Here is a 10,660-nt window from a genome sequence, read left to right on the forward strand (position 1 = left end):
CTTCTTTGGTTTCCTTCTCGATCTAGGGTTTGGTCTTTTGTTTGTGACCAATCCCGAAATGCTTGGAGTGTTTGTGAGGATTCTTGTGTTCTTGGTCGTGTTCTCAAGTGGTGTGTGTAAGTCCGCGTGTAGACGGCCGTGGTGGGCGTGACCGGTGAGATCTAGGGTTCCACTAATCTCTGGTGTGAGTTCGTTCAACAAGGTCTCTCCTTTGTGACTTGCGGAGGATTGGGGGGTCCGGGCCTAGTGCAATCACTGCGGACCCGAGCCACTCGTGGCCCGATTCTCCGACTTAGTCTCTTTGTGCTTTGATCCTTGGGATCGCTTTCTTGTGTGACTAACTCTACTACAAAGTATGCGGTACTATCTGGAAAAGATGGAACCTCAAGACCAGAGGAGTACTTGAGATTAGTCCGGGGTTTCCGGTTGTAAAACTTGTACTTAGTGTGTAATCTTGATATCACGTTTGTATTGACTTGACCTCGAGATTAGCCATCTCGTACTAATCAATAAAAAGAGGTCACAATAATTAGGAATCCTAAGTGATCTGATCCCTACAAAAACAAACGAATTTTCATCAACTATACGAACACGGCGCATAGCGTCTTACGAGTGACTAGTGGTGAAGCCACGTTAGGGCCAGCCGGCCTGAGGGGGTCATGGTCCCCGCATCAATTTCTGAATACCAAAAATACTCCATAAACCATAGTAGTAGTAGTTATTTAGTTCATAGTAATTTGGGCCCTCAACACAAAAAATTTAGCTCCACTTACCAAAATTGCCACCAATCACCTCCTCTCCGGCGAGGATCACCCTCACATCCCGCGGCAGGCATTATTACCTCTGCACCGTCCACCAATATACCGAAATTTTAGTTTTTTGAGAAAATAGCCAAAGGTCAAGAGTTTTGCTCAAGTCAAGAGACTATTAGGATCCCAATGAATTACTACTACATTATAAAAGCAAACTTATTACTCTGTTTTTATTCATTGGAATAGAAATGCTGCACACAAACAACATCGAGAATTCCTTTATATTGGAAACTGAGCGCTTGAATTATAAAGCCCATGAAGAAAGAACCAGAGGCACAACACACGGAATTGAAAAAGCTTGTTTTCCTAAGATGGAAATTCCATTTCTGTCCTCCCCCTCCCCCCGGATTATAGGCCGCCATCAGCACATTGTACAACTCTTCCATCAGTTCCCCCGCTCCTGGGGATCCCCGAAAGGACATTTCGACAATTATCACTTTCCCATTTTCGGCAACAGATTCTTGCAATTTCTCAAAATTTTCAAAAACTCTATGTCTCCCCTCAAAGGCAGCGTACACGTGGGGGGGAAATTTAAATTTTACCTAAAAAAAATTTTGGGTAACTTGAATTTTTAATGGGGTTTTTACATAATAATGATAGAATATAATAAATTTTAACTTTGTAGTAGAAAATAATTAAAAAAAGAATTAAAGGGGCAAAGCCCCCCCCCCATTAAAGGCCGCCGGGGATAACTAAAAAACCCCTTAAATTAAAATAACTCAAAATTTTAAATTTTAAAACATCTCATGATTATTTTTCTAACAATTTGATTTTGATTTATGATGAAGAGAATATATTAGACCTTACACATGGGTGAACAAGAATGGCACCATCCCAAAAGAGGCTTTTTTCTATGCAAGAAGGACCATCCCCCCTTCCCATTGATTCCCCCATTAATATCCTCAGCTTTTTCCCTATTCACTTTCCTTTTGCATAAACATTATTTGAATCATCACAACCAATGGTTAAATTTTTAAAAATCAAACTAATTCGACGAAAAGACAGTACTACTAAAAAACAAGTCGAAAATCTGCCCGGGATATATTGGTGAAGTGATCGGAAAATCGTGGACGAGATCATCGAAGCTGGTGATGGGTCCAGCGGCCGGACGATTTCCCATGGCCTTCGCAGTCACCCCTACTTCATACCCGCCTTCACTAGTCGAGCGGCACAGCCTTTTCCAATCAATCAATTAATCCATCAATGAAACAATCCGATAGAAATATGTAGGTTCATCTTAAAACCAGTTAGTCGTACTTATATAGTGATTTTAATTTTTTTTTCTATTAACACTTATATGTCAATTTTTAATTTCAACTGTCAACACAAACAAAGAAATTCGATTGAATATTCGATTTCAGTTACCTGCGTGTTTAGTAGGTTTAATTAAAGAGGGAACATTTTTTTTATTTGAATTTTTAAAAATATTTTAAAATCAGAATTTTAAAATTTTTTAAATATTAAATGAGAATATCATTTAAAAATTTTTCTATTTTTTTTTTAAAAAATACCCTTAATATTGAAGGGTTTTTTAATAAACTTTATCAAATACTCATATTTTTTATAAATTTTTTTATAAAAGTTTGATGAATTTTATAAATACTATGATTTAATCTTCAATATTATCATTTTTGTGACATAAAAGAAAAAGTTCCTTCTTCAATTTTTTATAATTAAAAAATTTAAAAATTTTTTTAAGTTTTGGGAACTCGAAAAAATTGGGGAAATAAAATGATCGAATATTGATATATTGATATTATTTTTAAATAATATATCAACGCTCAATATCGTCTTTTGCCCGCTGATTTTACAGTATCCATCGTAAAATATTTTAAAATTCTTTAATTATAAAATGTAAAAACTTTTCTTCATGTCACAAAATTAAGTGATATTATTGAAGGAAATTATATTTAGAAAATTGAAAAAAATGAATATGTGATAAGTTAATTAAAAATATTACCTTGGGGGGATTTTTTTTTCTCCCCTAAAAACTTGAAATAGTAAAAAAAACTTAATGATTTAGCCATTTTAAATCAAAGATATTATCAAAGTTTGACTTAAAAAAACCCTGTTATAGAATGGAGGGAAACCACCAATTAAAAAAATTGCGGGGAGTTAAAAAAAAGAAAATAAAGGGAAAATAAAAGGAAGAGAGAAGGAGAAAAAAATAAAAGAAAAAAAAGGTTGGAAAAAAATGTTATTTTTTCTAAAAAGGAAAACTTTATTACTTTAACCTTTAAAAAAAGTTTTTCCAGAAACGGGGGGAATACTTTTACAAAATTGGGGTAAAAAAAACTTCTCTTAATTAAATTACCTCTTCGTATTTTGGGTGAATATTTATGCAGCGGAAACGATGGTCTAAATCGACGACTAACTCTATCTGTCCTGTTAGTTTTGACTACTAGGTACATATCCTTTTTAATTAATAATCCAATCTTTTTATTTATAGATATTAATTATATAAGTTCCTAGGTACATGTCTCGTCTTATTTTAATGTGATGTTTACAATTAAATTTTTTAAAATATGTATATATCATAACAGAAATTTTGGTTCCATCATTTGGATATATATTTTTAAATATAGGGAAATTTATTAATGGGTTTTCCCCTATTTACTCACTTTCCTTTCTGGAAAAAAAGTTCAAGATTTCTCAGCGTTACATTGTTTTTTTAAATTTGGGATTTTTAAAAAGAAAGAATAAAATGTTTGCATTTAAAAATTCAATCACAAGCTACACAAAGTATCTTATTTCGTAGGTGAATCGTACTGTGAAAATTTTTAGCCGATGCCGGGGCCCCCATTGGGCCCATCACACAATTTTTTTTTTATTTTTTTTTTTTTTTAAAACCATATAAACAATTTTTTTTCATTTTATTTGCACCACTTGTTTTAACGGATTTCTCTCTCTAACTTTTACAAGAGCATACGAGGATCAAACAACGGTGGGGCCCGGGGATAGGTTCGAACCAGGGTCCATGGGGCCGACGGCGATGGGGTGGTTTTCGTCCCCCGGGGGCGTTTAGGGGGGAGGTCGGCGCCGGGAAGGGGGGGCGGGTTTCGGGGGTTTGGGGGGGGATGCCGGGGGGGGGCAAAAGGGCGGCCGCGGAGGGAAGATGCCCCCCTCGCGGCGAAACGATGATTCAGGAGGGGGCGGGGATAGCGTAGCATCCCGGGGGCGGGGATGCAAAGGGGGCCCGGGGACTGGCCCTTTGTCCCTGGGTTTTTTTATGGCTTCGCTCACACGTCGACCCCAAAGGAGCGGTTTAGGGACCTTTTTCATGCATGACAGGGGACGATCGGCGTCCCCCCCTCCGGGGGGGGCGGGCCCGTGAAGAAGAAAGGGGGAAAAGGCGGCGGGGGAGGCCGCCCCGGGTTTCGACACCCCCGGGCCCGGGGGAAGTGGACGGGGGATGTTTCGCCGGGGGGCCGGGGTGGTTGGGGGGCGGGCTTTGCGAAAACCCTTTTCAACGTGGGCGAAGTTGAGCCGAAAAGGGGGCATTGCCCGCACGGGAAGGACTTCCGGGAGAGGGGGAAGGGGGGGGGGCCCTCGGGCCGCCGGCCGTGCGACGCCAACGCCCCCCGCGCCCCACTAGGGGGAAAAGAGGGGGACGTCCGGAGGATTTGGGGAAGCGTTCCCCCGGGGGGGCGTAAAGTTCCATTGGGGGGCTTTTTTTCCCCCGGGGACCCGGAAGTTTGACGGGGCGACGGGTGGCCGAAGAAGGGGCGAACTATAATCGGGCAAACCCGGGGGGGCGGGTCCCACGACCTCCCCGATCCGAGGAGTTTCTATCCTCTCCTTCATTTGCGGTCGCCCTCGCCCGGTTGGACGAAGCGGGCGCAACGGGCTGCGGGGCCCTATCGCCCCGCGAGGTCCAGGTCCTCCGCCCTCCCACCTACCCCACTCGAGTACACTCTCCATTCGCGTAACCAAACGAGGGCTCAGATGTACAAGGTCTTCCAAGATTGGAGGACCGCCACTCGACCCACGGAGAAGATGTTTCTTCACTCGATGCTCGAGAGCATGCGGGTTGATTTGGATGTCGTGAGGGCACGGCTAAGGGGTTCCGACGTGGGCTCGATACCACGGGTGGCGCGCGGCGATGAGGAGTAGAGAGTGGCGGGGCTCGTGTGTGGAAGCCCTTTTTTAAAAAAAAATCATGTACTTTTTTTAAAAAATCTTTGTACTTTTTTTTGAATGGAATGGATTAATTTTCCCGTATATGTGTCGTAAATTTAATTCCGTAATTTAATCGTAATTTTAATTCTGTAAATATAGTATATTTTGAATTATTTTTATTGCGGTGGGCCCTATGGCAGGCCTAAATCTGATATGGTGGATTTTTAGTGTTATGGACGTGGGGGAGAGAGAATGCTAGCCTATTTGGCTTTATTTAGCATGGAGATGCTCTTACTATAGAAAAGCTTATGTCTTAGAGGTCCGATTCAAGCACGCTACAAGGACGTATGTGATGTGGTGTAAAAGCTTACACGGAGGAAGGAGCGGTGGAGCGAGCGTTGTCGTGGGGCCGCGATTTGAGAGAGAAGAAGAGAGAGCAGTGGACGGCGGGCGTGAAGCTGCGGACTAGCGCGAGGTACGGTGGTGGAGCGCGGGCGGGCGTTTCGTGGGGCCGCCGATTTGAGAGAGAAGAAAAGAGAGCGGTGGGTGGCGCGGTCGGCGGTTTAGGTCGGCACGGCGGTGGTTGAGGCGGCGCCGATTAGGAAGAGAAACAAAGTGATAGAGAGGGGAGAGAAAGATATAGGTTCAATTTCAACATTTACTTTATTAGACTATGATTATGTATTTTTAAATGAAATTCTTCTAAATAAATAACTAGATTTATATATTAATTTATTAAATATTTTTACAACCTTTTATTATATTAAAACTATTTTACAATTATATTTAAAATGTATATTTAATATTTAAGATATATAATTTGTAAATATATCTACATTTAAATTTAGTATAAAATAGTTAGAATTAAATTGATTTTAATTTATTTTATCATAAATAATTCTAATATTTATTTAATTTTTGGCCATACATCATAAGTATGCTAAGTCATCAAAACCAATAGTGTTGAATATTAGTTTGGTACTTAATATAATATTTGTTGTAATTTTTTTTTCTATTGAGATGTTTAGTTTTTTCTTATGGATTGTTATTAAGAGAGCATTATAAAATTTTGCTATAATTTTATTTAGAGGAAATAAAAAATAAATTCCCTAAACTTGCACAGCACAATGATATTATATACTCTATTCAACAAATGTTAAAAAATTAACTACACAAAATGAGGAGATATACTCATCGGATAACATTGTGACAAAATAATTTTTGTTGTGAGTGTACTCTTTATGTAAAATAATAAAATTAAATTAAATAGATATGACAAGGTTAACAAAAATATAATGCTTTACACATACATACTATATCACACATTAAGTATTAAAAATACTACAAGGATAAATATTAAATTTGTAATATTAAAAATAAATATTAAATTTTGTTGTGGAAGTTATGACAATAGAAGCTTAATATTAAATTTGTAATATTAAAAATAAATATATTGAGGTAGATAAATGATAATTATAAAAATAAACAAGAAACATGTTAGATGAAACACCTTATTTAATTACGATAAATTTTTCCAAGTATACTATGATTTGATGAAATACCCTATTTAAAATTATTTATTTTAGTGACAAGATTTTGATAATTAAGCAATATCCATGGCCAAAAATTAATTAAGCAATATCCATGACAAGATTAAATAAATTAAGCAATATCCATGGCCAAAAATAATTGTTAATAAAATATAGTATGCAACAATAATTTGTGTTGTACTGAATAGAAATAAACTTAGTCAATTTCTCAATTAATATCACACACTAATATTATTTTTGTGATAATAAATGTAATACTATTAAACTAAAGTACATAAATTAATTAATGAAAGTTTCGAATTATAACAAAATTTAATTACTATTATGTTAGAATAAGATTTAAAGATTGTTGATATTTAAGTAAAAAAAAAATTAACATGATTATAAGTAAATAAAGAATAATATATTAATATTGAAAAAACTAAAATACCAAACCTAAAATTTCAAAAGTTATCATTTTATAATTATAGTGAGATTTGAATATTCACTTGATGTATTTATGGAGTTAGTTCCAATTGATTGTAAAAGTTAATTATAATAAGTTTTATATTACTAATTATATTTTGTTAGAGAAGTTACAATCTCTAAAATTTTGAATATGAAATTTAAGTGTATATATGTAGTTAATTTGCAATTATTCGAGAACTAATTTATAGTAAGGTCTATGACACTAATTATATTTAATTATAAAATAATTATAGTACTCCTGTTAATCTTAAATGAAAAAATTAGTTTGTTAAAAAATTATTATAATAAATGCTTATAATATATATTTTTAAGGTATATTTGATTATGCTTTCATCAATCTTTTTAGTATACTTATATAATTTATTATTTTATAAAATATTATTATTATTATTTTTATTTTAATTATAATAAATCAACCAAACCAAGCTAATCACCAATTTTTTTCCTTTCGAGTTATGCCAAAATAGCTGAGACATTATAATAAGTACTACTACTAACTACAATTTCAACTTTAAGGGTTTTTATATTATTTATTGGTAATTAAACTCATTGTGGTATAACTAAATTGTTGTAATAAATATTTGTAGATATAATTAATATAATATTTATCATATTTTATTCAAGATATATACCCATAGGTATTATTATCTATTTAACTTAAATTCTCGTTAAAGCGAGTATTTTAATTGTGAAAATTTTACTTGTATTTTAGTATTTGCTTGCTCATGTTGGCCTATTTCTAAAAGGCATGTTTTTAGTCATGGCCTATTATTATCTGTTTATTAAAACGTTTTCTATAAAAGTGTATTTGAATTTTTAGATTTGATTTAAAGTAATTTAATCTATTTTCTCTCTCTTACTTTACTCATTTTTATTTTCTTCTCTCTTATTTTATAAATTTTTCCCACTTACTTTATCAATTGTGCATTAAAACTCATGTTATTTTAAATGTTTATATTTTTTTAATACGGAGGGAGTAGATTTCTAGGGGGTTAAGGGACTAAAATTAGATGATTGTCCAAATATTGTAAGTAGGATTTTCAAATTATCTGATTTTAATTTTTGGTCTTTACTTGTACATATTATTTTTTTCATTTTTTTCATATTTATTTTTTTAAACTCTTTTGTCCCATGCATAGCATGGTGTTAACACTAGTATATAAAAATAGACATAATTTTAATTTTTATTCTTTCCAAAATAGTAAATACTTTTTTTATTTTATTAGTCCTCCACTAATAACATTTAAATAATATTCTTTTGATCCTCTTTTATTTCACAAATTGCACATTAAAACTTGCTTTGTTTCAAAATTATCTTCTTTTACACAACGAAAATAGTACATAAAAAATATATTACACTATTAAAAATCACACACAAAGAATAGTACATAAAAATAATATTACACTATTAAAAACTTGTATCTCTGAAATAGTTCTACTTGTTTGCTTTAGGCTAGTTGGTTGAGCAGCTGTTGGAGAAGAGCCATGTAGGAATGCATACCGTTCCCTGCAAAAACTTCTATCTTCTATCTTTTGGCAACCCAACTTGTGCCTCGATAGCAACTAAGAATGGAATATTGAATCTGTTTCCCATGGCAATCGACTATTGCAATTAAGATGTTCCATTTTATAGACTGAAAATAGACATTAATGTTTGTTATGCAATGAGAAACTAACCATCTTTTCCTAATCTTATCATTTCAATAAATAGGTATAAATAAGTGAAGGATTTAGCAAACCCACCTTATTTCTTGGCAAGTTGCTACTTCTTCTCCATTTCCTCCTACATTTATGCAAATGCTATGAAGTGTGAAGATGCTGGAACAGATTTTTCCCATGTCAAGAATTGTCTGAAATACTTCTACTTGTTTGCTTTAGGCTAGCTGGTTGAGTAGCTGTTGCAGCAGAGCCATTTGAGTGGTTGCTGGAGAAGAGTCATGTAGGTATGCAAAATGTACCCTGCAAAATACTTCTATCAGTTACTATTTCTTCTTCTATCTTTTTGCAAGCCAACAGGTGCCTTCGTAGTAATTAGAATGAGATATTGAGCGTTGTTTTTGGCAAAATAAAGCAATCTCTCATGTCATGTCAATAATTCTAATCTTTTATCTTTTGTGCAGACTGACAGATGCATCCGCAGTCATAAAGAATGAGCCATTAATGAAGACAAATAGCATCTCAAATATTTGCATATTTTTATCTTCTACAAACAAAAAAACAAAACAAATGAAAAATGTCAAAACACATATTTTTAACATAGGATGAGTAAAATCAAGGAGAAGAGAAACAAAATTGAAGGAATGAAATAGATTGTGAAGACAGGAAATGAACATGCATTGATGGTTGGTATTTATAGAAAAACTTGTTGGAGTTGGCTCTGTTTTTTATCGAATGATCACAATTTTCGAAAATGGTAGCTTTGAATTTTAACAGCATCCAACATATGCAATAAAAAGATTTCACAGCATCCAACGTATCTAATAAAAAGCTTTCACAGTGACCAATATTATGTCATAAACTGTCTTCCATGCTGGTAATAACAATTGGATGGGCACAATGATCGACAGCTTTCCCGCCAACAATGGCAATCTTGTTATTTTTAAGACAACTCTCACTCTATATTAGTATAGATAGATTCATAAATAAATTGACACAGTTTTTGAGACACTAATAATATTATTATATTATAAATTGAATCATCTTCTTCACAAACACCCGGCGGCCATTGTTGTCCATTTTTGTCTGCAATTTTTATTTTCAGATTTATTTCAGCCCTTTTATCATATAATTTTTGATGATTCAGTCTTCTAGACACTTATTTAGTAAGGGCTATAGATGATTTTTCAGAAATATAAAAGACTTTAGAAGTAGAAAAAACAAAAAAAATTAATTTTGGGTAAGGGCTTAAGCCCCACCCTTCTTCTATGTGTGTCCGCCCCTGATAGTCGAGCCAATGAGGTCTCTTTCGGTAAGATGAGGTTATACGCCCCGATAGTGCTTTTGGTTAGGAGAATTGTCTCCAAAGACAAATCATGTTCGTCTCATTTGTTGCATCATTGAGACAATACGAGCTCCAGTGAACTAGAAGAGACATGGACAAAACTTTAACAATGACAATATAATACTGTAGAAGGACTATAGAAATTAATGTTGCATGAATGGTTGTCATTCATGGATATTCACATGTTGTATTGTGAGTTAATGGTTTGAAGTTAATTTGAATGGTTAGCTCTTTCATGTCACCTCATCATGGTTGATGTAATAGTTAGAATTACGAACATGCGTAAACTGGAGACGCACTTAAACATGTATTCACGTCGTTGGTCGTTTGAGGGGCATTCATGGACGACCCCATGTGCACCTACGAGCCCAACGGAGATGTAATTAAGGTCATATCAAACTTGGTCCACTATTATAGTCCAGAAGAATTAAGTTGGCTTGAACTAAGCCCAAATTGATCAGGCCCATTACGTAATATAATTATATTCTCAAATTCAGTACTTAGTTACACTTGTGAAATAATTTGATATAACCTGGTAATTAATAAAAATATTTATTGACTGGGAGTCTGGGACTTAACTCCATCCACCCTCCATTCGTGTCTGCAATGCAAAAATGTTTTGTTGTACAAACAATGGGTTAGGCCGTGATAAAAATAGTTTGGGGAATTGTTTCAAGAGAAATTTCGGAATAAGGGGTTAAATTCGCTGA

The sequence above is a fragment of the Salvia hispanica genome, chromosome 6, assembly GCF_023119035.1.
Source record: "Salvia hispanica cultivar TCC Black 2014 chromosome 6, UniMelb_Shisp_WGS_1.0, whole genome shotgun sequence".
Taxonomy (NCBI): Eukaryota; Viridiplantae; Streptophyta; class Magnoliopsida; order Lamiales; family Lamiaceae; genus Salvia; species Salvia hispanica.